General features: G+C 49.7%; 1 protein-coding gene across 2 annotated transcripts in view; it reads left to right on the top strand.

The window, feature by feature from the left end:
- Positions 1–2,739: 2,739 nt before the first annotated feature.
- ALPL (alkaline phosphatase, biomineralization associated) overlaps positions 2,740–27,149 on the top strand; it is a 52,885-nt gene continuing 28,475 nt past the window's right edge. Inside the window, exon 1 of one of the 2 annotated variants that reach the window (XM_036109296.2) lies at positions 2,740–2,885. The gene's annotated coding sequence lies outside the window, so the exon portion shown is untranslated. Of the gene's footprint in view, positions 2,886–4,676; positions 4,698–27,149 lie in introns of those variants that run through there. The other variant, XM_078073701.1, reaches the window with a different exon arrangement.

Raw genomic sequence — 27,149 nt, 5'->3', positions numbered from 1 at the left:
CTCTCTTGCTCGATCTAAAATAAATAAGTCTTAAAAAAAAATAAAACTGTTGTGAAGATCATTAGATCATTAGTTCTTAGAGCAAAGAGAGTTTGGAGGTCAAACAGTCCAATTTGCTTATTTTTCCAACAAGGAAGCAGAGCCCCAGAAACAGGGTATGTATAGCTGTAGAAAGACCTAATGTAATAATTGCTTTCTACCAGCCGAGTAGTCCTGGAATCCTGGACTCTCAGCTGGATTTAGAGATTGTCAGTCCAACCAGCCAGAGGGCATGTGAACCTAGGCAAGGAGAGTGACTTTCTCAGCTCCCCCAGAAAGCTAGGGCAGAGCTGGAGGGTGGGGTTCCTAGTTTCCCATCCAGGCCTCCTTCCTGCTAGGCTGACAGAACCAGGAGGGGAGGTACCCAGGGAGTGGGGGCAACAATGGCTGCCGGGTGTCCCCTGCCCCCCAGCCCCCCCCATGGAAATTTCCCTGTGGGACAAAGCCCAGGAGCAGGACAGGAGAGGCAGGGGAGGAAGGTGTCAGGGCTGCCCAGGCAGTGGTTTCTCTTGTTGATAACCCATCAAAGGACTCCCAAGGGGGGGTGGTACCTTGGGGAAAATCACCCAGACACAGAGGCCTCAGTGCTGGCCATGTGCAACCAGAAGAGCTATCACCATAGCTTTCGGGAGATCAGAAGTCAGGGGCAGGTGCTGGGGGCTCTTGATAGGTGGGATGCGCTTCACCCAACTTCCTGCTGGCTCAGCCTCCCAGCTCTGCCCAGGCTGCGACGGGCAGACTTTCCATGCCCACAGCTTTGCCCCTGGCTCACTGATGATGACACTATCTCAAGCCTCCTGGTATCACTAAACCCTTCCTTGGCGTTTGTAAGCAGTGACAGAGCCCCTCCCAGATTCTGGGCTCAGTTCTGGATGTTTTTCACCCACAGTGTTTTATGCAAAAGTGTTGTATTTCCTAAACTTCATTCATTTACCACCTCAATGATTTTCACCATAATAACCTAACCCATTAAATACATAAATAAATAATATTTACTCAATGTTTTGATTAACTTTTAAAAAAACATAAACTTATGTCAAAAAGGAAACTTTGTATCATTCCTGTAAATAAAGAAATAGTATCAATTTCTAAAACTAGAGGAAGAAAAACAAATACAAAGACATTCTTGGTTTCTGGTGCCAGGCCCCAGTTTTGGCTCCAATCTTATTGATAAGTCATATGCTCTTTCTGGGCCTCTCTTTTCTCTTATGTAAAATGGGATTGTTGGGAGATATGATATGCAAGATGCCAGGTCCTGAGCTGCCATGGAGCAGATAAGAGACTTCTGGGTTGGTATTGGTTCTGCTGGTGCTGACATGGTCTCCCCTCTGCTCTGGACTCGATCCCCGCCTCACCTTCAGGAAAAGGTGGCTGCAGGAAGATTGGGGCTTAGATACTGAGGATGGCAGGGATCTGGGGGACCGAAGATCACTGCCTTCAAATCTCTGGCTATTGTGGGTTAAGACACAAATTACTCCAGGCAGCCCTAAGGGCCACTAAAAATACCCTTTTCTTGGGAGGCAGTGAGTTCTTTGTCACTGGAGGCATTCAGAGTTTGGGGGCTTGGAAGAAGATGGTCAGAATTCAAACTCAGTCTGGTTCTCAGGGAAAGGGAGCAAATCCTTCCCCCACCCGCCCATGGGGGCTGGTCCCTGGGGAGTAGGGGTGGGGCCCATAGCATTCAGCATCTGCTGCTGTCCACCCCCTCACATTTATCTAGAATTTTAGAGTTTCCTGTGTACTTTTCAACCACTGTTTCATATGACTCTCCCAGCACGTGGTGAGGGAAGCCAGGGGAGACAGCGTCTGCCTGCTAAGCAGGAGCAGGCGGATCCACAGGGGCCAAGTGACTTGTCCAAGGTCACCAGGGTGGAGTCTTGAACCCGGGCTGTCTGACTCCATTGCCTAGGAAGTGTGGCTTCCTCCTCTGTCACCCAGGAGGCTTGTGGCTGGGACTCAGGCTGGGACAAGTCAGCATGATCCCTGGCTGGCCCCTTCCCTCTCAGAAGAAAAGAGGTAACAGCCCCTGTCCAGCCGAAGCTCCGCTCCGGAAGCCACCCCTCCTAGGTCATCCTCTGCTTCCTTTGGCCCTAGCCAAGGAGACAGTCCAAGGGCAGGGAAGAGAGCTAGCAGACAAGAGTGCTAGCAGTCCGGTCTGAAGTGGGAGGAGAGAGGGCAGGGAAAGTCAGACACACAGATGGACAGTGACAGAGGACACGTGGATAAGGATGGATAGAGATATGGAGAGATCCGAAGAAAGCCAGGTAGACAGACACAGACAGACACACAGAGAGGGGCACAGAAGACCGAGGGCAGGAGGAAGACCACAAAGAGACACAGAACGAAGTTGGAGCCAAAGATAAAGACGGCTGGGATACGCACGCAGAGACCGGAATCCGCCCGACCTCGCAGAGAGGGAGGGACAGAGGGTCCCCGCGGGAAGCCGGGAGGTGGAGAGCGCCCGGGAGCGCGGGGGACCGGGAAAGCGCAGGCAGCTGCCGGGCCCCGCCCGCCATCCCTCCCGGAGCAGCCGGGTGTGGGGGGCGGGCGATCGGCCCGCTTCCCGGCAGGGGGCGCCCTGGCCGCGTGGCCCGGTCTGCCGGCGGAGCTCCGGCGGGGGCGGGGCGGGGGCGGGGAGGGCTGGGGCCCCGGCCTGGGCCGGCGGCGGGGGCGGGAGCGGGGGCGGGGTGCCCCGGCTGCTCTCCGGGCCCCTCGGCCGCCTTTATAAGCCCGCGGGGGAGGTGGCCCCGGCAGCGTCGCGCTCCCGCCACTCCGCGCCGTCGGTCTCAGCGCTCCGACCCCACGTCGCTTGTGCCAGGAGACCCTCGCCCACGAACTCTGCTCAGGTAAGGACTTGGTGCCGTCCTCGGCTCTCCGGGACCCCCAGGGACGGGGTCGATCCCGGCCCCTCCTACATCCTCCGCTCGTCCGGGGGTGGCGGCGAGGATGGATGTAAATGTCAGGGCGCGGATCTCCGCACCTCCTTACCACCCAGGGCAGCCCATTCGGGACCCTCAGGCACCTGTCGCGTTCCCGTTCTCGCGCGCATCCGGGGCTCCCGGCAGCGCGCGGGGCCGGGCTGGAGGTTGGACGTGGCGCCCGCGGGGACCGCGAGCTAAGGGGACCGTGCTCGGGACTGCTGCTGTAGTCCTGGGGTCTCCTGCCTCCTGGGTCTCTGCCCGGGACTTACACCTTCCATCTACGCGCCTCTCCCGGGTGTCCCGTGACTGAGCAGCCCCAATGATACCCCCTTGGTGGGAGATCAAGAGACTCAGGCTGCCAACCCCAGCACCCAACCTGGTGCCCTGCCATGCCTCCCACCTGGAAACCTCTAGATCGCGCCACTGCCTCCTGGGGAGGAGGCTGGTGTGTCCATGTGGGGTCCAAAGTAGTTTGGGCCAGAGCTGGGATGAGCAGAGGGAGAGAGGCGCTAGGGTGTCCCAGAGCCACATGGGGTGGAGAGAGGGGCCCTCTGGTGAGTGGTTGTTTGTCTGGGAGTTGGGGTGGGCACAGTTGGTGGGGGCAAAGCTCTGGAGCCCTGGAAGCCAAGGGAGCCTATGACTCACCTCTGGCAGTGCTCAGGTGAGTGGGTCACCCAGAGTTGGTTCCCATGCCCAGTTTAAATAAAAAACAGTTCAATGCCTGGTCACAATGAGGGGGTGGAAGCTGAGAAAAGGCCCATCACTGTCCCTTCTGACCCTTTTCCAACATAATGGGGTAGGGGCCTTTACAAAGGCCTCTGGCTGGCGGAGGAAAAAGCTGGAGATCGAAAGAGGGGGCCATTGTCAGGCCAGAAGGGGCTTTGGGCCCTAGGGAAAACTGTAGGTGCGCAGGCTTCCCAGGGAGGCCAGGGTTGGTCCCCACACTGGCCGGGATGAGAGCTGTTCACTGAGTGCTTGCTGTGTGCGGGGTCTGCTCCAGCACTTCACATGCATCATCTATCTGGTTTACAGGTGGGGAAACTGAGGCTTACAGACATTAACAAGTGATGAGACTAGGATTCGAACCCAGACTCTAACCCACACAACCTCGGCTTCCTGATTCCATTCTCCCGCCCAAGAGATGAAGGAGCAGACCCTCAGTTCTGGGCTCCATTCCTGCCCACCCTCCAAACTTGCTTTCTCCAGGTGTTCAGCCCTCCCCACCTGCCCATCTTGGCCCTCTGTTCCTTTTTTTCTTCCTGAACTTCATGCCTCTGAATTCACTAAGCAGAAGAGGCCCCTGAACACAGCTCCCCAACTTCCCCGCCCCTGGAGTGAGACCGGAGTGAGTGTCCATGTCCGTGGCACCATCTGTAAATGGGGAGTGTGCCTCTTGCGTAAGACTCTTGTGAGGAATAAAACTGAACTGAGGCCAGAAACAAAATACTATCTTTATTCAACAAATGTGGAGCTTTGCGCCAAGCCCTGTTCTAGGTGCTGGCCAAGGAGCAGTGAAGAGAATAGAGCGATATTTGGACATTCACATAGACCTGGAATCAAGGAATTCACAAGGGAGGAGATTAAAATGCAATAACACGTGTAAGATTGGTCGGCCAACATTTTGTTCTCACTAATAGAGCAGACAACCTAGCTGTGTGACCTGGGACGAGTTCTGTCCACTGTTGTGCTTCAGTGTCTTCCTTTAAGCTGAGGACATCAATAAACTACCTACCGGTGGTGAGTTCTGGGTATGACTAATGCGTGCAAGGTGTTTAGCTGGTGTCTGTGCTTAAGAAAATATTGGCTACAGTCAGCTCTAATCTCAGCAAAAAACGCAGCCCTAACCCTGGGTGTACGGTTATGTCACTCAGTACCCCTGACCCCTGGTCACCCACCTTCACCCGGGCTCTGCCCAATCTGTGATGGGCTGCCGTAGAGGGTGGCACGGTGCCTTTGCCCATACTCAGAAGCCACTTCCTATCATCCTAGACGCAGCCTTGGTCAGGAGCCTGGAGCTCTGTGCTGGGCACAGGTTTGGGGCTGTTATCTCTGCAGGACCTCATGCCCCCTCTGCCTGTTCTTCTGTCTCGCTGTGTCCCAGCTTGGAAATGGAGTGAAACAGCACTCAAGCCCTGCCTGTCCAGGGGCTTACATATCCGACATTCCCTGTAAGCTAGATGCTGTCCTCGCCTTATGTTTTCTAGGAGGAAACTGGTCTTAGGGGAAGGGATTTGCACGAGGACACACAGATGCTACCAGCGGAGCTGGGGTGAGGGACCAGGTGGTGAGGATTCCAAGTCTGGTGATCTCTGTGTTCTACCCATCCCTGGGGATGAGGTCCTCTTCATCCAGGAGCAGGATCCAGCAGCACAGCCCAGAGTTCTCACCTTGAAATAGGCCCGACTGAAGTTATCGATACAAACCCCAGAGCTGGAAGAGAGCATTTCGGGGAGAGTGAGCAAGCTGGGTTGAGAACCAGCGCTCAGAAATCTGCACGTGGCCGCAGGAATGCTGACTCAGCTTTGCCAAGGCAACGTAGTCGCAGGCAGGCTGGAGCTAGGCTGGGCCGTATGGCTTCATTTTTTTTTTTTCCTTCTAGAGGTATCCTGACTTTGAGAGGACAGGGGGCAGTAGCTTGCTGGGGGCAGTAGATTGGAGGTTCATTCCCAGCATTCCTATGTGACCCTGAACGAGTCACTTTCCCTCTGAGCCTCAGAAGAGGAAATCATCTGTAATGTGGGTTAATAATGTGTACTTTGCAGCTGCTACGAGGGGCCAGCAAGATCATAAATGGTTTTCCAACACTGGGATGAACCAGTGTTCCCAGGGTATTTTCCTTCACCACTAGCAGGCGATCCATAGGGCCCGAGAGAGGCCCTGTTTAGGTTAAAAGGCCCGGACAGCCCGGGAAATCCTGGCTTCGGGGTGGGCATCTTGGGTTCCAGTCCTTGCTGTGTGACCTGAGACAAATCACTTGGCCTCTCTGAGTGTTGCATTCACAGTAGGCCCTTAGCAACTTCGGCTTAGAATGTTCAGTGTCCAAGGAACATTCAAGAACAGTCTCTATATTTTCCACCTCCCATACCACCCCCTAACATTTCATGATTGCTCCCAGAAAAAGTTCATGCTTCAAGTTTTCCATGCTGAAATTCTCAACCTCACTGTGGCATGAAATCAATTGTTTGCATTTAATTTGACTTCTCAAATTAAGGGGTAAAATTTGAGATGAGGGCAGGGGGTTGGGGGAGGAGATGAGGAAAACGAAGTTAAACCAGATGTGTTTTTGTTTAACTGTCGGATGGTGGTTAAACTGCCTGAGTATTACCATGGTTCTTTCTGGATTCCAGTAACCGGGAGTCAGGTTTCACTAAAAATTGTAGTGTTCCTTCCCAGCAAATGTGGGCTTGCCCTCCCCATTATTATTATTATTATTATTATTATTATTATTATTCTTTTATATTCATCTGCAGCCACAAAGTACTACGCCGTGAGAATACCTCACAGATGCCTGGGATTTCAGAGCTGGAAGGTGTTTAGCAGCTGACTTGGTCAGCTGGCTGCTTTGCAGACCAGGGAGACTGAGGCCCAGAGAGGGGAAGGAGCTTGCCCAGGGTCACTCAGCTGCTTAGGGCAGAGTTGGACTGGGAATTCAGTCTCTCGGCTCTAAGGTCCATGACTTTGCTAAAAGTAACCACTGTCTTGAATTTGGTGTGTCTCATTTCCATAGTACATCCATAGTATATCTATCTTTTGAAAAGAAAGTTGTTCAGGGAGGATGCAGACAGTGTGGACTCATAGGAAAAGGATCTTCAACTCAGGAGAGCAGGGTTTGAGTCCTGAGCTGTTGATATACTACCCATATGACCCTGGGCAAATCACTTCCCCTCTCTGAGCCTCGATGTCCTTGTTGGTAAGCCCAAATACCTGACATCCTCAAGACTAGGAATGGCTCTAATTCAGTCAATTGGCTTTCCCATATTTATGGCCTAGGTTATGGCAGGTCTGTCACAGACTGCCCTCCAAATGGGGCAGGGGACAGCTGTGGCCGATTGTTGACTCCTGCAGTGATTTAAAAACATTGATTTAGTTGTTGCTGTTATTCAGCCAAGTGATTTCATTTTACTTCTTTAGAAAGATCAGAAGACGTGGCCACACTGGGCCGCATCCCGGCCTGGCCGCCATGGCTGGAGCTGATTAGCAGCTGCTCTGTCCACTCGACCGCAGTCCCCATGGCTCCCTTCTCCCTCATGCTCACTTACCTCATGGACGCGATCTGCCTGCCTTCTGAGTTTGCAGTTTCTGGGCGAGGTGCTGTGAGGCCTTGGAAGGAGGGCTCAAATCTCACCTGAAGGACGGCATGAGGCTTGGGCCAGCCCTCGGGGGGCTCACGGTAGGAATGTGGGACACATGGACGTAAGTCCCTCTTCTGTGGCTACATAGAGGGAGCTTTCTTCCTGCTCTGGTGGTCCCCGGGAAGAGTCTAAGGGCTCTAGAGGTCTAGGGGTGATGGCAGCAGCCTGTCAGGACTTAGAGCGCTGGGCCCGGGGCCGACCCAGTTGGGGACAGGCAGCTGTGGGAGCTTCAGGGTACAGATACACAGCTCCCTCAGGGAAGGGACTCCCTGGACTAGGAGCAGCTCACCTAAATGCTCCCAACAGCCCTGCGTGCTGGTGTCACTCACTTCCGAGACAGGAAACACCGTCTTGCGCTCTGAACCCAGGGCTCTGTCGGGCCCCCTTTGCTGAGCCAAGGCCTATAGCCAGGACAGGCAGGCGTCATGGTGGCAACACAGACCTCCAAGTCACTGTGACTGAGCTTGAGGGCAGTGTGGCAGGCCATGAAGCCTCATGGTCAAATACAGGGGGTCTGGAAGCAGCTGCCTGGACGTGAGATTCTAGAAGGTCTCCACAACTGTTCTGGGGGTACAAGATGAACAAGGAGGTCAGTTACCCCACCTGACAACCTGATAGTAGTAACCACAGCCGCGGCCCGCCCCCTCCGCCTTGCACTTGTGGAGGAGCTCAGAAATGTGCCCCGTGTGGGTTTGCATTTTCTAAGTACCTGCCAGGGACCAGGCACCTTCAACATTATCTCTGATCCCTTACCTCCTCCCCACGTCCTGCCCTTTTGCAGATGAGACTGAGGTTCAGAGGGTAGACATGCCGGGTTCAAACCCTTCCCCAGTTCTTCTGACCCAGGGAAGGGAGGAGATGGGAGGGGAGGCTATTTCTGGGAAAAAGACCTCCATGACACCCCCCTGCCCCCCCCACCCCCGCCGGGTTCCATAGCAGTATCTTCATTCTCCCAGACCTCAGTTTGTGGTTCAGGTGGATGAACTTCACCAGGTCAGGTATGCAGGCTGCCAGGCAAAGCTCAGCAAACATTTTATGTTCTTTAAAAAAGTGTTTAGGTGGCTTTTATTTGAAAAGCCATAAATCCAACCTTTAAAGGGATCTGCCATGTGACTTTTGCCTTCTTTGATCCACCTTTTCACTTTGTCTGGGAAGCAACAAGGTGGGTGTCCTCTCCCAGGCTGAGGCTCCCAGTTCTCTGTCCTGTAAGCCCCCAGGCCTCTTGTAGGCTGTCACTGAACTGTGTCAGGCTTGGCCTTTCTGAGTATTATTTGTCAGTTTCTCCTTCCACCTGTCCCCACATTGACTTACCACCGGCTTCTTAACATAACATACAGGAGTTAATAACTTACCCATCTGCCGCCGTTCTGGGCACAAAGTGTCTCAGCAGATTCTGAGTCTTCCTCCCCTCCCTCACTCCTACTTAGCACTGCTGTAGCTGCTGTTTTCTCTGCCTCCTTAAGTGAGCGCTGCCCCCCCCCCCCCCCCCCCCGCTCCGCCAACATGTACCAATGCTAACTAATACCTGCTAATATTACCAGGCCAGGGGTGACCTGCAACTGCTCATTGGTCTTAACAGCAGCCCTGTGTGGCCAGTGCTATTTTCCCCACGTTACAGAGGAGGAAACTGAGGCACGAAGTCACCCAGTTGGGAAGTGGGAAGCAAACACGTTTGTCCCCTACCATTGCCAATCCACCCACTCAGGGCTGCTTCCTTCTCTGTGACATAAATGATACAATCCATTTTCCTAGAAGAATCTGGTTCCTTATTTATTTTGAAATCATCAGATTTGGTAATTCATATTTCAGTTCAGTTAGCCAGATAGCAAAGATGAACAGGGTTCCTCTCAACAGCCAGTCCAAACCCTTGCTTGAATCACCTGGATTTTTTTGTGTGTGTGAAAATGATGTGGGTTTTTTTTTTCCTCCTTTAACCTAATCCTGATAATTAACATCTAAGGGCTTCCTCTGCGTCAGGAACACGGAGCTAATCACTTTGAATGGTTGTATTGTATTTTTGTCCTCTTCATTTTACAGAGGAGCAAACTGAAGCTCAGAGAAGCTCTGTAACCTTTCCCACACCACACAGCTGGAAAGGGGCAAGAGAACCAAATCCAGGTCTCATGCTGTCTTGCTTAATCAGATTAGCATCTGAATTCAAATCTTTGTTTGTATACAAGCCCTCAGGGGATGGTGCTGTCTGCATTTGTTTTCACTGGAACCATCAGCCTCTGGGGTTTGGGAAGTGTGGTAGGAGGCCTGAGGGGTGGGGGTAGGGAGCCAAGTAGGCAGTCCTGTTTGGGCAGCAGCTCTGTTTTCAGACAGTGGGTCTCAATGGGTCTGGACACCCTGTCTTATAGTCCAGAGGAAGGACGTGACAGTCCTGGCAGGAAGCACCCTCAGAAAGCCAGAGGAGCCTGAGTTTGAATCCCAGCCCTGCCCTTTTTCATGCTGTGTGACCTTGGGCAAGTCCCTTTCCCTCCTGGCTTTCAGTTACCCCACAACCAGGGCTTGTATTGAGGCAAGGCCTTCAGGCTTTCCTAGTTCACGTATGGCAAGTAGTTACACTCATCAGATATCACTAATCAACCACTGCTCTTTTTCCTTCTGAACTTCAGGGCCTTCTAAATGCAGTCCTCCAGTCAGCCCTTATCAACAAATTAGAGTTGGCACACAAGACTGAAAGATATCGCAGATCCAAATTAGATGTTGTCATTGTGTGGAGGGTGGAGAAGGGACAGGCCCAGGCTAGGCGGGGCTGGCTTTTGGGGCTGGTGACGACCCAGGCTTTATAGTGAGAGTAGAAAGAGGCTGGTTGCGGATAGTCCTGGAGAGTTAGGCTCACCCCTCCCCCACCCTCTATAATAGTATTAATAGTAGTAATAATGGTAGAGTAATAATAGTGGAGTTATTAACGTTAGGGACGCCTGGGTGGCTCAGTCAGTTAACTGTCTTTGGCTCAGGTCATGATCCCGGGGTCCTGGGATCGAGTCCCACATCAGGCTCCCTGCTGAGCAGGGAGCCTGCTTCTCCCTCTGCCACTCCCCCTGCTTGTGTGCTCTCTCTCTCTCTCTCTCAAATAAAAAAATTTAAAATTTTAATTTAAAAAGAATTAATGACTTTTCGGCTATATTTTGAATATTTTGAATATTTTATTAATATTTATTATGCACCAAGCCATTCTGCTAAGTGCTTTATATATATATACACTTTTAATCCTTCTAGCAACCCATTCTTGAAGTGAAGGAGATGACTCAGAGGTGAAGCAATTTGCCTGAGTTGCCCGGGCTGGTGAACTCAGTGCGGCTGCCCAGATTTTAATACACGTTTGTGCAACCCTGCAGCTGGCTCCCTCCCTGGCTCCGTGCTCTTTCCCAGCTCAACATCCTCACTTCTCCTTTGTGACCGTGCCACCCCTTTACCTGTGGAGAGTGCTCTTCCCCGTGTGGCACCTCCCACAGACCGATGGGGACGGCACAGCAAATGGCATCTCCACTTTGGCAGGTTAGAAAATTGGGCCTGGAGTCCCAAGGGAAGAAATGGCAATCCCTGATCCAGGGGATTTAGTGTTCTACCTGTTCCCTGGGCCTTGCTGAACCGATGGCCCCAGGGAGCAAGGGCGGGAGACGGGAACTCAGGAGCAGTGCAGCTGACTGAGGTGGGGCAGGGCTTGGCCTTCCTAGCTCCTGTTCTAATCAGCCATATGACCCTGGATGAGTCACTATGATACTCCCAACCTCAGTTTACAGGCTCCTATCATACTTTTCCATTTTTAAAGCCCATTTATTTATTTGTTTGAAATCTCTATATCCAACATGGGGCTCGAACTCCTGACCCTGAGTTCAAGAGTTGAATGCTCCTGGGCACCTGACTGGCTCAGTCGGTGGAGCATGCCACTCTTGATCCTGAGGTTGTGAGTTCGAGCCCCACATTGGGTATAGAGATTACTTAAAAAAAAAGTCACATGCTCCACCAACTGAGCCAGCCAGGTGTACTTTTAAAGCCCTTTTTTATTGATGAACTAACTGAATCCTTAAAACAGCCCCCCAAAAATATTGTCTTCATTTTGCAAAAGGGGAAACTGAGGCTCAGGTCAAACCGATGGCAAAATCAGCCCTCAAATTCAGATCAGGATCCCAGGCTAATGGTCTTTCCCCAGATGTGTTCCCCAGACTCTTGCAATCTGATCACCTATGGAGTGTCTGCCTCGGAGTATGAATTCCTGGAGAGTAAGGGCCCCATCCGAATCCTTGGTGAATTCCAGTGTGTGGCAAGGTGCCTGCCTTCAGCAAGTTCATGTCATCCTTGGGTTAACGAAAGGCTGTCACACCTGGCAAGGCTTTCCCCAGCCCAGCTGGACTCTGTTACCATGGGGAAACCTGTGGAGGCTGTCCTGCTGGGTTTGACACCTGAGCCACCCCAGGATGAGCCCAGCTGCCCTGCCTACATGTCCATTGTGTCTTCACGTCTCCACCGATGACACCGACTCATGGTTTGGTGGTGATTGGCAGCAGGACAAGCCAGTTTCCTTACTGACAGCTCAGGCCCTTAGTCAGGTATGAATTCTCCCAACGATTATCTCCGACCGGTCTTTTCATCCGTTTTGTTCAGAGATGTACCCTCAGCGCCAAACAACCTTAATTTCCTTAGTAGTAACGGCCGTCATATGCCACATCGATGTGTACCATGCTTTTTGGCACATGGTGTAGACTTAATGCATATTTGGTGAATGAATGAATACTTGCACATCACACCCTGAGGGAGGGCCTAAACAGAGGTTTCCAGGAAGGGAAACCAACCTGTCACCTCCCCCCTGCCTGGGATAGCCCCAGCGTGTCAGCTCCCTAATTGCCCAGCACTGTCCACAGCCGACAGCAATGGAGACTAGCACCTCTCCAGGTGAGGAAGGACAGTGACCGCCCCGAGGGGGGGTACTGCTGTGATCTAGAGCCCGCAGGCAGCAGGGAGGCTCAGTGCAGTGAAATAACTTGCCCAGGGTCACAGAGCCGGCCAGTGGTGGAGCTGGGATTTAGACCCAGAGCCTGGGGTCTTTCCTCTTTCCCTCCCAGTCGGCTGAGCAGATTGGTTTTGGCTCTGGTGTGTCCTTCTGAAGCTGTCTGGTCCAGAGTTCCAGGCCTGGCTCCAAGCAACCTCAATGTATTTAATAATGACAGTAAGAGTGGCCTTTCACCGCGTGCCTATTGCAGTGTGCCCCTGCGAAGCGTTTGACACACCCTTCTGTGTTTGGGGGTCTTAGCCTCCTCACGGAGTAGGTACCCCACGGAGTAGGTACCCCACGGAGTAGGTACTAGAATCCCTGGTTTTAAAGGTAAAGAATAGAAGCACAGAAAGGGACTCAAGATCCTGCAGCTCATAAGCAGTTAAGCCAGAATTTGAACCTCCAGAGTATGGGCCCGTAATCATTTAATACTAGATAAATCTCTGGAGGCCAAATGTGTAAACTCCTGAACCTCCTGATTCTTCTGGAGCCAGACTTGGGGAGGAGGTGAAAGGCAGGAACAGACTGCATGACGCTTCCCGGCCCCCTGAGCTGAGGAGTGCAAAGTTTATCTATCCCCTGTGTGATTCCTGGGGGCAGGGAGAAATGGGGGTGAGGGGCACAGCAGGGCAGTCCCGGTGTTTCTGGGAACCAGGGTCAGGGGGAGGCCAGGGCAATTAGCCTGGCTGAAGCCACTGCTAACTCAGAAATGTCAGTGGGAGATTGGCCCCAGCCTCCGTCTTGGATCTGGCCTCAGGCCTGACCTTCCTGGGTTTCTTCTATCCCAGCCTTCCAAGGTCTTCCTGGGTTGGGAAATGTCAGAGCACTGGCTTATCTGAGAACTTGGCATTGAAATTTCCTCCAACACTGAATCCCTGGGCTGGCTGGCCTGCCTGTCCCACTTCCCCCTTTTGGAGGAAGTGGAACCTTACGTGATTTGAATAAGTGAGTGTTTCCCAACTGGCACCTGGCCACGGATTGCTCAGCTGTGCAAGGCTCCAGCTCGGGCTCTGAGGCAGGCCCACCAACCTCCTCAGCCAGTCATGGAGGGTGAAATATGGGGAGAATGCCTGTCTTGTTGGTTTGGCCAGGGCAGGCCCGAGAGGATTCCTGTGAGACGCAGTGCTGGGCTTCAGCTTTGTCCCCTCACGGCCTGAAGTGGCTCCTGGGCAAGGGGGGAAGAAAGGGGCTTCCCCTACTTCAGGATATTCCTGCTGGAGTGGCCTTGCTCATCAACTCACCTGGGTGTCAACTTCTTAGCACCTGTCAGGGTGGAGAAAGGAGGAAGCAGAGTCAGGAAGGGGGAAAAGATGAATGTGGGGGACACTCACTCATTCATTCTACAAACATTTTCTTAGTCTACCTGCCTGCTGGACCCAGAGCTAGGTGCTGGAATTCATGCATGAATCTGGTCTAGTTTTTGCCTTCAGAGAACATCCAGTGTTTGGGGGAGATGCTTATGTAAACAGACCCCTTCCCAGGTGGTGTAGGATTAGGGAAAGTTCGAGAGCCATGGGACCAGAGGAGGCCTCCCCACCAAGCCTGGGGCAGAATGACCACAAGGGATCTCTGGAGGAGGTGGCGTTAGGTGTTTTATCTTTTTACCCCTCCAACAACTATTTACTGAGCATCTTCTACAGGCAGGTGTGGTTCCAGGTGCTGAGCATACAGCGGCGACCCCCACCAAGTCCTCCAGGAGCTCCATGGTACTGGAAGAGACACACCATAAAGTAATTAAGTTAATTTCAGACAGTGGGAGTGCTGGGAAGAAAATAGGAATGTGAAATAGTGGGGGACTGGGCAGGAGTGGGGGCCTCTTCACCTGGAGGGGCAGGGAAGGAAAGGATGCATGGCCTTTGACCTGAAGGAGGAGGAGTGAGCCCAGCATAGTCTTGGAGGAAGGGCGTTCCAGGCAGAGGATGGGCCAGTGCAAAAGCCCCGAGGCGGGAAAGCAGGGCAGAGAAGGTGTGAGTGGTGAGTGGTGTGGGCTGGGGGCCAGGAGGTGATGTCAGAAAAGTGGGCAGGACCCAGACTTGTAGACCTCCCACCAGCTGTGGAAGAATGAGGGGAGCCGGCCAGGACAAATAAGGGATTGGGTGACCTCCCATTTGCTGGGTGGCCCCTTAGAAAGTTTGAGTAGGAATGGCCTTTGGGACTTGACATTGCAGCCCTCTCCAAACACAAATGGGTGGCTGAGGCCCAGAGAGGGAAAGTGACCCTCCCGAGGTCATAAAGGGAGGTGGCGGGACTAGATCTAGGTCCCCTAGCCATCAACCAGTTTTTTGCCAATATGCCCACACAGCCCCTCTGAATTAAGGCGGGCATTTATTAAGCACTTAGTGTTTGCCAAGAAAGTTACGTACGTTGCCTAGTCTGACAGGAGGAAGGTGAGGCTCAAGGGCGGTACAGGGACCCGGTGAAGGGTCATTCAGACCTGGCTGCCATATAATTGGCCTTGGCCAAGTGACTGAGCCTCAGTTTACTCATAAAATAGGGACAGTAATGGTTTCTAGCTCATAGACTGTTGAGGATGCAATGAGATAGTATATGTCCAGCACTGAGCATTTTTTGTTTTCATTTAAGTGATTCTATGGACCCTGGGATCTTTCAGTGGACTAATCGTGATCCTTGTATCAGGCAATCTCATCACTGGTCCACAATGGCCCTCTGTCTATTTTATTATTAAAAGTAAATTTAAGCCTGGGTGGTTCAGTCGGTTAAGCATTTGCCTCTTGATTTCAGCTCAGGTCATGATCTCAGGGTCGTGGGATCAAGCCCCACGCGCTCAGCAGGGAGGCTGCTTTGACATTCTTTCCCTCTGCCCCTCCCCGACCAGCACTCTCTCTAATCAATCAATCTTTAAAATAAATAAACAAGTAAATCAATTTAAACCCCTATGAACTATCATCCACTACCAGGACTAGAATATTGACAGTAATTTACATCTTTCTCTGAGCTCCTTCAACCTCCTCCCACTAACTGTCTTCATGTGGGGTAATCTCTCCTGAATCTAGGGTTTCTCATTCCCAGTTTTAAATTTTTATTTATATTTATTTATTTATTTTTAAAGGTGTTATTTATCTGAGGGAGAGAGAGAGTCAGGGAGAAGCAGACTCCCCGCTGAGCGCAGAGCCTGCCCCAATTCCAGGACCCTGAGATCATGACTTGACCCCAAGTCAGATGCTTAATTGACTGAGCCACCCAGGCACCCCTATATATACTTTACAAAGGTGTACCATCCTTTATATAATCTCCTTGGACTTGGTTTTCTCACTGAATCTTATATTGCTGAAATTGATCCAATTGTTGCATGTAGCTGTAATTCTTTTTTTGTTGTTGTTTAAGTAGGCTCCACGCTGGAGCCAGACGCAGGGCTTGAACTCACAACCCTGAGATCAAGACCTGAGCTGAGATTAAGAGTTAGCCGCTTAAACGACTGAGCCACTCAGGCGCTTCGGTAGTTCTTTTTTTCTTTTTTTTTTTTAGTTTATTTATTATTTATTTATTAATTTTTTTTTTAAGATTTTATTTATTTGACACAGAGAGAGAGAGCACAAGCAGGGGGGAGTGGCAGGCAGAGGGAGAGGGAGAAGCAGGCTCCCCGCTGGGCAGGGAACCTGACGTGGGGCTCGATCCCAGGACCCTGAGATCATGACCTGAGCCGAAGGCAGACGCTTGACCATCTGAGCCACCCAGGCGCCCATTTTTTTTTTTTAAACTGCTTGCTGTATATGTGATATATACACCAGGTAATTATTTCACAATTTTATTTAATTTCTTGTTGATGGCATTGGGGTTGTGTTCAGGTTTTTGCTAGTGTAGAAAAAGTACCTATGAATATTTATGTACATGTTCTATAATGCATGCAGAAAGGACTTTTCTCTTGATGTATACCTAGCCACTGATTGTTGGGTCATAGGGTACTGAAAACTTGTTCAGCATTACAAGATAAGAGCAAAATGGTTGAGGGGCGCCTGAGTGGCTCAGTCGTTAAGCGTCTGCCTTCGGCTCCGGTCATGATCCCAGGGTCCTGGGATCGAGCCCTGTGTCGGGCTCCCTGCTCCGCAGGAAGCCTGCTACTCCCTCTCCTACTCCCCCTGCTTGTGTTCCCTCTCTCATTGTCTCTCTTTGTCAAATAAATAAAATCTTTTAAAAAAAAAGAGCAAAATGGTTGGATCTCTTTGCCCTCCCGCCGGTAACGTATAAGAAGTCCTGCTGTTCGTGTCTTCTGTAACACATGGTGTCGGACTTCTTAATTTTTTCCAATCCAATAAGTATAACAACTTCTCGTTGTAGACTTGATTTGCATTTCCCAGATTACCAGCGAGGTTGAGTATATGTGTGAGTCCTCTTCTGGTAATGTCTTTTGCCCATTTTTCTATTTGTCTTTTTTTTTTTTGGCATTTTCTTACTGGTTTGTCATAGTTCTTTATATTCCTGAGTCTAATCATATTTTGGAAACTGACATTCTAAAATTGAATATAGGTCAATTTAGCAGTCTTTTATTTATTTATTTATTTTTAAAGGATTTTATTTATTTGTGAGAGAGAGAGAGCACAAGCACGGGGAGCTGCAGGCAGAGGGAGAAGCAGGCTCCCCGCTGAGCAAGGAGCCTGATGTGGCACTCGATCCCTGGACCCTGGGATCATGACCTGAGCCAAAGGCAGATGCTTAACCAACTGAGCCACCCAGGCGCCCCTCAGCCCTGGTGTTAATCTCAGGGTCATGAGTTCAAGCCCTGCATTGGGCTCCACACTGAGCCTGGTGCCTACTGAAAAGGAAAAAAGGAAAAGAAAAGAAAAGACATGGGGCACCTGGGTGGCTCTGTCGGTTAAGCGTCTGCCTTCGGCTCAGGTCATGATCCCGGGTCCTGGGATCGAGCCCCGCATCAGGCTTCCTGCTCAGCGGGAAGCCTGCTTCTCTGTCTCCTTCTACTGCTCCCCCTGCTTGTGCTCTCTTGCTCTCTCTGTCAAATAAATCAATAAAATCTTAAAAAAAAAAAAAAAGAGGAAGGGAAGGGAAAAAGGAAAAGGGAGAAATTGTATCCCCTTTTCCATAATAGTTGTGTCTTACCTCTATTTTGTATTTTTTTAAATTAATCTTCAAGTTTTGATTTTTTTTAAAGGACTTGTGGCTTTGATCTTTTCAAATGAATCTTTGTCTTCTGTTGTGTTGATTACTATTCTTTATAATCTTATTTTCTTTGGGTTGCTGTTTTTTCTAACTTCCTAAGTTAGATGCTTAACTCATTAATTTTAAAAAATCCATTTATTTATTTGAGAGCCGAGGGGGATGGGCATAGGGGCAGAGGGAGAGAATCTTCAAGCAGACTCCTCATTGAACGGAGCCCCATGAGGTGCTCAATCCCACCACCCATGAGATCATGACCTGAGCTGAAACCAAGAGTCCGATGCTTAACCCACTCAGCTACTCAGGCGCCCCTTAACTCATTAATTTTTACCCTTTCTTTGCTGCGTTCTATAATTTTTGATACATAAATGTTTTTGTTATCACTCAGTTCTCAGTAATTTCAGATTTCTACTACGACTCTTCTTTGATCCATGAGTTATTTAGAGATGTTTTTAATCTCTGAGTGTATAGGGAATTGTTTGTCCTTTTAAAAACATGATTTCTAAAGAACATAAAACAAAAGAACGTGACTTCTAACTTAGTTGTACCATTGTCAGAGAATGTGGCTATGTGAAAACCGGTCATTTAAAATGAGAGACTTAGAGGGGCGCCTGGGTGGCTCAGTCGGTTAAGTGTGACTCTTGATTTCCAGCTCAGGTCATGATCTCAGTGTTGTGAGATCGAGCCCTGAGTGGGGCTCTGCGCTTAGCAGAGTCTGCTTCTCTCCCTCTCCCTCTGCCCCTCCCCATGTGCTGTCAATCTCTTTCAAATAAATAAATCTTAAAAAAAGTAAAAAATAATGAAGCATCCTTTAAAATCCTTTATTCCTTTAAAATAAAATAAAATGAGAAAGTTGGAGCACATGGCTGGTTCAGTTGTAGAGCATGCGACTCTTGATCTTGCGTTTGAGTTTGAGTCCCATGTTGGGTGTAGAGATTACTTAAAAATAAATAAAAATAAAAGAGACTCATTTTATGGCCTGGTATGTGATGATTTTTAAAATGTTTTGAGTGTTCCTGAAAAGAATGTGTCTATGTACTTTTGTTTCTGCCCTCCTACATTTTTATTTCAATTTATCTTGCTTTTTCTTTCATTTTAATGTTTTATTACTTAAAGATTGCCGGCTATAATTTTTCCATACAAAGACCAGGTCTCCCTCTTAAGCCCTCATATTCACTGACTTGCCCTTCAGCCCCTGTGACATCACATTTAAAATTTTCCAGATTTTTTAGCACTGAGTTATTTTTAGATATATGTTCCTCTTGTTCTTTTCTTTGCCCTGGGAATTTTTTTTAAAACACTAAATTTTATTTGTTATTTGCTCTGCCTTCACATACCTTTAGTATCTGCTTATTTTTGTATTACTTAAGTAGTTACTGAAAAAGGTTTTTAGGGATGCCTGGGTGGCTCCGTCAGTTACGCGTCTGCCTTTGGCTCAAGTCATGATCCTAGGGTCCTGGGATCGAGTCCCACATGGGGCTCCTTGCTCAGCAGGGAGGCTGCTTCTCCCTCTGCCACTCCTCCTGTTTGTGCTCTCTCTCTCTGTCAAATAAATAAATAGAATCTTAAAAAAACTTAAAGTTTTTTAGAGGGTGTCTTTTTGGACAAATGTGAGCCCTTCAATGTAGACTTTAGTATCTGAATGACAGTTTAGCTGGATATAAAATTCTTTTTTTTTTTAAAGATTTTATTTTATTTGCTAGAGAGAGAGAGAGTGAGAGTACAAGCAGGGGGAGTGGCAGGCAGAGGGAGAAGCAGGCTCCCCACTGAGCAAGGAGCCCGATGCGGGACTCGATCCCAGGACCCTGGGATAATGACCTGAGCTGAAGGCAGACACTTAACCAGCTGAATCACCAAGGTATCCCTGGATATAAAATTCTTGGTTCAGATTCTTTTCCTTTGGTACTTTGGTCAATTCAATTTGATACCTATTCCTTTGTAAGTGATCTGTTTTTCTCTAGGCTTTAGAATGTTTTTGTTGTCTTTTGATATTCACTGTAATATTTCTAAGTGTGCATTTTTCCTTCTCTGTCCTGTTTGGTATATTTGGGGCCTTTTCAAAGGGAGATCTTTGGTCTTTCTTTAGTTCTAAGGTTATCTTCATTATTTCTTGAAATATCTAGATGTTGGCACTTACACTTCTTTTTGTTAATGTACAATTTCGTACAATAAAATGCACAGATGTTAAGTGTGCAATTCTGTGTGTTTTGACAAGTATACATTACCTTGTAACCATGATCCCAAACCAAGATATAAAAAAGACATTTCTGTCTTTCCAGCAATTTCCCTCATGCCCCTCTCCAGTCTGTTTTGCCTCCCAAATGCAATCTTTATTCTGATTTCTTTCACTGTAGATTAGATTGGTCATTTCTGGAGTTTCATATAGATGGATTACACAGCATGTATTCTTTTATGTTTAGCTTCTTTCACTTAGCATAATGTTTTTGAAATAACATCTGTTTTGGGGCGCCTGGGTGGCTCAGTTGGTTAAGCGACTGCCTTCGGCTCAGGTCATGATCCTGGAGTCCCGGATCAAGTCCCGCATCGGGCTCCCTGCTCAGCGGGGAGTCTGCTTCTCCCTCTGACCCTCCTCCCTCTCATGCTCTCTGTCTCTCATTCTCTCTCAAATAAATAAATAAATAAATCTTTAAAAAAAGAAAGAAATACATCTGGTTTTTTTTTTGTTTTTTTTGTTTTGTTTTTTTAAAGATTTTATTTATTTATTTGAGAGAGAGAGTGAGAGAGAGAGAGAGCACAAGAGGGGGGAGCGGGAGAGGGAGAAGCAGACTCCCTGCTGAGCAGGGAGCCCGATGCGGGACTCGATCCCGGGACTCCAGGATCATGACCTGAGCCGAAGGCAGTCGCTTAACCAACTGAGCCACCCAGGCGCCCAATACATCTGTTTGTTGTGTTCTTTGTTCACACCTTTTTTGCTGAGCAGTTTTCCCCATGTGTGCGTGTGTGTGTGTGTGTGTGTGTGTGTGTGTAGGAGGGGTGGTTGTTAATCATTTGATTGTCAACTTTAGTAGTTATTTACTGGATACAGTCCTTTGTAAGTTATATGTACTATGCATGTTCTTTTCCATTATATGTCTTGTCTCTTCAGTTTTTTTTAAATATTTCATTTATGTGTGAGTGGGGGAGGGGCAAAGCGGGACGGGGGAGGGAAGGAGGTAGAAGTGGGCTCAGGGAGAAGCAGACTCCCCACTCAGCGGGGAGCCTGATGCAGGTCTGGATCCCAGGACCCTGAGATCATGACCTGAGCCGAAGTCACACACTTAATGGATGAGCCACCCACGCACTCAGTCTATTCAGTTTCTTAATAGCATCTTTTTTTTTTTTTATGGTATCTTTTGATGGGCAGAAATTTTAACTATTGATGAAGTCCAGTTTATCAGTTTTTTTGTTTTGTTTTGTTTTGTTTTCCTTTTATGAGGTTAGGACTCTTTGTCTTCCCCAAAGTCACAAAGATATCCTCTTATGTTTTCTTTTAGAAGCTTTATGGTTCTGGCTTTTGTAACTAGGTTTATGATCCATTTCAAATAATGGAGTAAGGTTGGGGTTGACGTTTTAATGTTTAACTGATGTTTTACCCTCTCTCTTTAATCTTCTGTTTCTTAATCCTTCCTGGCTTCTTCCTGGAAGTGTCTGTTTCCTATTTCCACTCTACTTCTTACCTTCATTATTTCAACTGGTTTTTCATACAGAATATTTCCACTTGGGTTCTCTAACACTTGATCTGTTTTATATCGCTAATATCTTTCCTTACTTTCTTTGTGTGTTTCTAATGCTTATTTAAAATTCTCAGTCCATCTGTTGAATACAGCTGATTCCAGTGGTATCTAATCAGTTTGTTTTGAAGCCATTGTGTTCCTTGGATTCCCTGTTCTTTAACCCGTGATCTAATTTCTCGGGGGGTCGGGTGTGTGTGTCAGGGGGGTAGGTTCAGCAATTCTATCTGGTGCTGCATACTGGGCTAGGAATCTAAGCCTGACCCTAGTCTCTGTCCACACCAATGAGCCCAAGTAGATGACAGCCTAGAGTGGAGACCCTCAGTTGGGCATTGCCATTCCCCTCCCCAGGTAACCCAGCGCCCCAGCACTGGGCCTCACTTCCAGCACCCCAGGGCGCAGCAGGCAGGGAAGGGGGCTATCTGGTTAGGCCAGAATCCACCAGCCCTGAGGTCTGGAACAGAAGGGGTGGGTGGTGGAGAGACCAGAGGCCTGTCGGTTTCCTCTTGATTCCCGCAACCACACGTTGCCTGCTGCACTGCCCTGATTTTGCTCCAGGGTTGTTGGGTGTGGTTTTCTTTCATTTTTTTTTAAAGATTTTATTTTTGGGATGCCTGGGTGGCTCAGTCGGTTGAGCGTCTGCCTTCAGCTCAAGACATAAACCCAGGGTCCTGGGATCGAATCCCCCATTGGGCTCCCTGTTCAGCGGGGAGCCTGCTTCTCCCTCTCCCTCTGCCCCTCCCCTGCTTGTGAGCGCTCTCTCTCTGTCTGTCTGTCTGTCTCTCTCTCGTTGTGTCTGGCAAATAAATAAATAGAATTTTTTAAAAAAAATATGTATTTTATTTTTAAGTCATCTCTGCACCCAACTTGGGGCTTAAACTCACAACCCTGAGATCAAGAGTCGAATGCTCTACCGACTGAGCCAGCCAGGCGCCCCTCACCCTCATTTTGCCCCAGCAGACACTCAGGCCATCTGCCTGAGCAGACACTCAGGTCCAAGCGAGTGGTCCAGGGCAGTGGGTGTGCTGGGGAAGGGAGTGTCTACTGGGGAAGGCCTGATGCAAAGGGGTAAGAGCAGAACTCAAACCTGATTTTCTTTTCTAATGTGTTCCACCACCCTAAAGACTACATCCCGCTCCTTCTCCTGGCTGCCACACCAACCCCCTCCACACACCAGTTTAAAACCCCCTTGGGTCTCCCCAGGAGATTCTGTTTTCTCCATAATTTCCTAGGCTTAGTGACGTTTTGCTGTTTTGCTGTTTTGTTACTCGGGTGTTAATTTGAGGAAGAGGATCCAGGAGCCGGCTGTCTTCCCTTACTGTTCCTTTCAGGACCGTGTGGCATCCCTGCTCCCACTGCACGGCCAGCCACCGCGCCACCACCTGGAGCACGGTGGCTGCCACAGAAAAAGAGCACATTGATTAGGGGTGCCGCTGAGTCCGTGGTATTAGAACAGATGGGCCAAGAATTTGATTTTATTTATATTTTTTAAGATTTTATTTATTTGAGAGCGAGTGAGCGTGTGCTTTGAGCAGGAGCTTGGTGGGGAGGGGCACAGGGATTTGCTGAGCGTAGAGCTGGACTTGGGGCTCCATCCCAGGACCCCGGGATCAGGGATCATGACCTGAGCCGAAGTCAGACACTTAACCGACTGAGCCACCCAGGCAACCCTGGACCAAGAATTTTAAATAAGCATTAGAAGTGTGCAAAAGAAATAAGGAAAGATGTTGGCAACATAGAACAGAATAAGAAAGTATTAAAAAAAAAAAGAACAAGGTGGAAGTATTTAATATGAAAAGCCAACCTCATCATCTGCCCCTGCCCCAACCTTTGCATGCACCTCATAGCTTACTATTCTCCAAAAAAAAAAAAAAAAAAAAAAAGACTTTCATGGCTCCCAGAACTTTGCATGGGCTATTTCCTCTGCTGAGACTGCCTTCCTTCCACTTCTGCTGGAAAAATTCTGGTGCATCCTTGAGCCACCTTCCCTGATGGCCCCTTATGGTCAGTGTGATACCCAGTGATGGCATGGGGTTCTGGAGTTAGGAAACCTGGCTGCTTGTCCTGATTCTTCAGCTCACTGGCTGTCTGACTTGGGGGTGGTGGGGGGGTGGTGGTCATACTACCTCTCTGGATTTCAGGAACCTGCTGGGAAAAAAATACGAGAGTGTCAGGGTAGATTATTCCTAGAGTCTCTTTTGGCTCTGACAAGCTGATGGGGTAGTTAAGAGTGAAGGCTCTGGAGTGGGGCTGCCCATGATCCCTTTCTGGGTCAGCACTTAATCACTGTATTTCAATGCCTCAGTTTACTAACCTGGCGTAATGGTTGAAAGTTTGTATTTCAGAGGTTCCGGGTTCCTAGTCCCAGCCCTACCACTGCCTGCTGTGTGATCATAGGCAAGTTACTTAACCTCTCTGTGCTTTTTTTTTCTCTTCTGTAAAACGGGGTTGGTACTGAGGATGCCTACCTCAGAGGGTAGGAGCATGATGAATACAGCTATTGTTCTGTTGCTGGTGGTTGTTCACCATTATGCAAACTTCTCTATTTAGTTCAACAAATTCTTGATGTTTGTCTGCCAGGCCCTGCTAAATGTTTTCTAAATACGCTTTCTATTGAGTTTTATCTCTTAACAGATACTCTTCTTGGCATCTTATCTTTACAACAACCTTGCAAGACGGGGTTGACTAACCTTGTTTGACAGATAAGGATCCTGCAGCCCCAGATGCAGAGTCACTTTCAAAGTTGCACAGACTCAACCCATGGCCGCCGCCTCCATGGCCAAGGTCTTTCCGCTATGCTCCAGGGTTCAGAAAGATTACACAGGGATTTTGGGGATTCCCGGACAGATCCCAGATGGGAAAGCTCAGTGAGAAGCTCCCCACCCCCTTACACGTGTATTCCAGCTGTCTGCCCGCCCTTGGCCATACACAGGATGTCTTAGGAGGTTTCACACAAATGTGGGTTTAGTGATGGGCCAGAAGTTAATTAGGGGCTCATATGACCTGGGATAGAAAGCCACAGGGGCTCTGGGAAAGCGAAGGGGACTCTTGGAGGACAGGGAATCAGCAAAGAGGAGGCTTGAGTTTCAACAAGCCCAGAGCTTGCGAGTCCTGCGGAAGTAGATGTGGGCCTTGCCCAGAGGCAGCTGCACAGGGTGGCACCGGGGCTGAACCCCAGCCTCTCTGTGCACCTGCGGGCCTGGGCTTGCGGCTTTGCCTCTCAGAGCCTTGCTTGCATCATCTGCAAAAGGGCCTCGAGTGCCATTTGGTAGAGTTGGGGAGAGGGCATCGGGGAGCCCAGCAGCCCCTGGTTAGATTACCGTATGTAGGCGGACACCACATTTAATCCTGAAGCTTCCTGAAGTTTCCTTATCTGCAGTTTGGGAATCACATGCTCAGCTGCGAGGGATTACTGCAAGGGCAAATGAGATGATTCCTGCGTGAGCCTTTCTCTGACCTTTCTATTTAAAACTGCTCGCACCATCTCCTGCTAGTCCTCCTTGCCTCCTTTTTCTCCGTCAGGCTTAGCACCACCTGGCATCCTGTTGACTTTATTCCTTCTTTGTTGTCTGCTCACCCCAGCAGGGATTTGGGTGGCTCTGTTCAGCGCGTAGAGTACCCTCCAGCCGTAGTAGGTGCTCAGTAAACAGCGGTGCACCGAATGTTGGTGGAATAACAAATAGGGAAGGCCCTAGTGTGTAGGCGATGCTCAGTCAGTACCAGCTGGATCTTGGAGATGCAGGGTAGAGGCTGGGACAGCTCATTTGGGGTGCCCAGGGCTGCCTGTGAAAGCATCTGGGCCTAGATTTCTGGGTGGTGCCTGGTCCCTCTCTGGCCACAGCCTGCAGGAGGAGAGTCCCATAGGATAGTAAAGCTGGACGGGCCTGAGCACTGCGGCTTCTCACAGAGCCAAGAGCCTCAGGCAAACAGGAAGCCCATGATACTTGGCTTTCTTCTTTAGAATTTTTTTTAATTGCATTTATTTTATTTATTTATTTTTTAAAGTAATCTCTACATCCGACGTGGGGCTCAAACTCATGACCCTGAGATCAAGAGTCACACTCTCTACTGACTGAGCCCCCTCCTCTTCACCTCCTTAAGCCACTCTGACTTCTGAGGGCATGAGCTGCCTCGGGACAATGACAGCCCTGTGCCAACCCCGCACCCCAAGGGCTAGGAGAGAAAGCACAGGGTCTGGAGCCAGGCAGATCCCAGAGCATGGCCTGGCCTGGCCCCTCCTTAGCAGAAGGATCTTGGGCAGGTCACTTCACCTCTCTGCATCTCCATTTCCTTCTCTGTGAAATGGGCGTAGCAGTATTCCCCCCGGTACTCCGACCTCCTGGGGTTTTTGTATAAAACCCAGTGAAAATGGGTTCACTAGACTGAAGGGCCTACAAGGCAGAGCTTTGCACCTGCAGTGCTGAGCATAGGGCCGGGCACACAGTAGACACTTGGAACGGGTCAAAGAGTTAAACTCCACTGACAACAGCTGTTGGAAGGGGAGGGTCTCAGTCCTGCCTGTAGTAGGGTTGTTAGGTCCTGTTCAAAGACCTCCTATGGTTCTAAGGGTTTATAGATTCCAAAAAGAAAACCTAACTTGTGTTCAGTTGCACTTGAAATGTGTTGACCCATCTTTAGCTTGTTTGCAAGCTTTTTCCTTTGGTAAGAACAGCTGGCTGAGCATGACATAATGTAGTTGCTTACATTATAAGGGGATCAGAAAAACTTACTGAACTGGAGTTCTGAGGTCAGACTGTGTTCCAAGAAACAGGAAATCCAAGGCAAGCAATAAGGGGAACGAATTGGCTCATGTAACCTGGATGTTCAGAAGTGAGCTTCAGGCACAGCTGCATCCAGGGACTCAAGCAATGTTACCCAAGACTCCAGATTCTAAGGAGTTGCTCCACCTTTAGGCTCCACACAGTGCTCCCTGCCACTGGCCTCAACCTTAACAACACACCATCCAGGTGGAGAGTCTTCCAGTGTAAGCCAATCAGGGCCCACCTGGAGCTGCCAGGGCTGGGGATCAATCCCATCCAAACCACGGGGCTGAGAGGGGGAGGGCTGCTGTCCAAGGAGACTTCGGTATTGTCAGGAAGGGGGAATGGATTCCGGGTGGCCAGAGATCCCAGCAGATACCCACTATGGTCATCAGAAGGGGAGCCATGGAAAGCCGTCGGAACATCTGCACAGCACTCTACAGTTCGAAAAGTTCCTTCCCTCCCAAGAAGCTGATCATGGAGGCAGAGTGGCATTTATTATCCCTGCTTCACAGAGGAAGAAACAGCTCTTGACTATTTGGCCAGGACCCTGACTTGTACCCCTGGGCTGCCCCTGCCCATCTCAGCCTCTCCGAGGAGTTACAAACCTGGAAAGGGCTGTCCTGGGCGGGAGGGAGACAATGTGACCAAGCGAAGCCCCTCCCCTTATGGAGGCCGCCCAAGGGGAGTTGGCAGGGGGCGGAGGGAGCAGCCTGACTTCAGGGCCGGTGGTGGGGTGGTGGGGCGGTGGGGCAGGGGCCGGGCACACCACAACGGATGCCCTGCAGCACTCGGGGCCAGGACTGCAGTGCGCACGCATACACAGGCGGAACGAGATCATCCGGCACACTGACGCAGGGCTCCCTGTACCTGGGGCGGCAGAGGCCTCCGGCTCTTACCACCGGTGATGGAAGTTGTCCTGGCAGATGGCTGGGATGGGGGTAGTAGCAAGTACACTGGCTGTGGAGCCAGCCAGGCCTGGCCTAGATCCCAGCTCTCCCACGCGATGGCTGTGTGACCCTGCTCCTCCCTCCTACTTCCCGAGTCTCAGTGTTGTCTCCTGACCCAGAGCTGATAATTCCCACCTCATAGGATCCTTGGAAGGCGGAACCAAAAGCTCCAGCACATAGTAGGTGCTCCATTAAGAGTCTCTCCCTTTCCATCTCCATAGTGTCCTGTTCATAGCCGTGTGACCTTGGCCAAGTTACTGAACTTCT

This window comes from Halichoerus grypus, chromosome 5, assembly GCF_964656455.1.
Source record: "Halichoerus grypus chromosome 5, mHalGry1.hap1.1, whole genome shotgun sequence".
NCBI classification, from domain to species: Eukaryota; Metazoa; Chordata; class Mammalia; order Carnivora; family Phocidae; genus Halichoerus; species Halichoerus grypus.
This window is presented reverse-complemented; position numbering and strand designations above follow the sequence as displayed.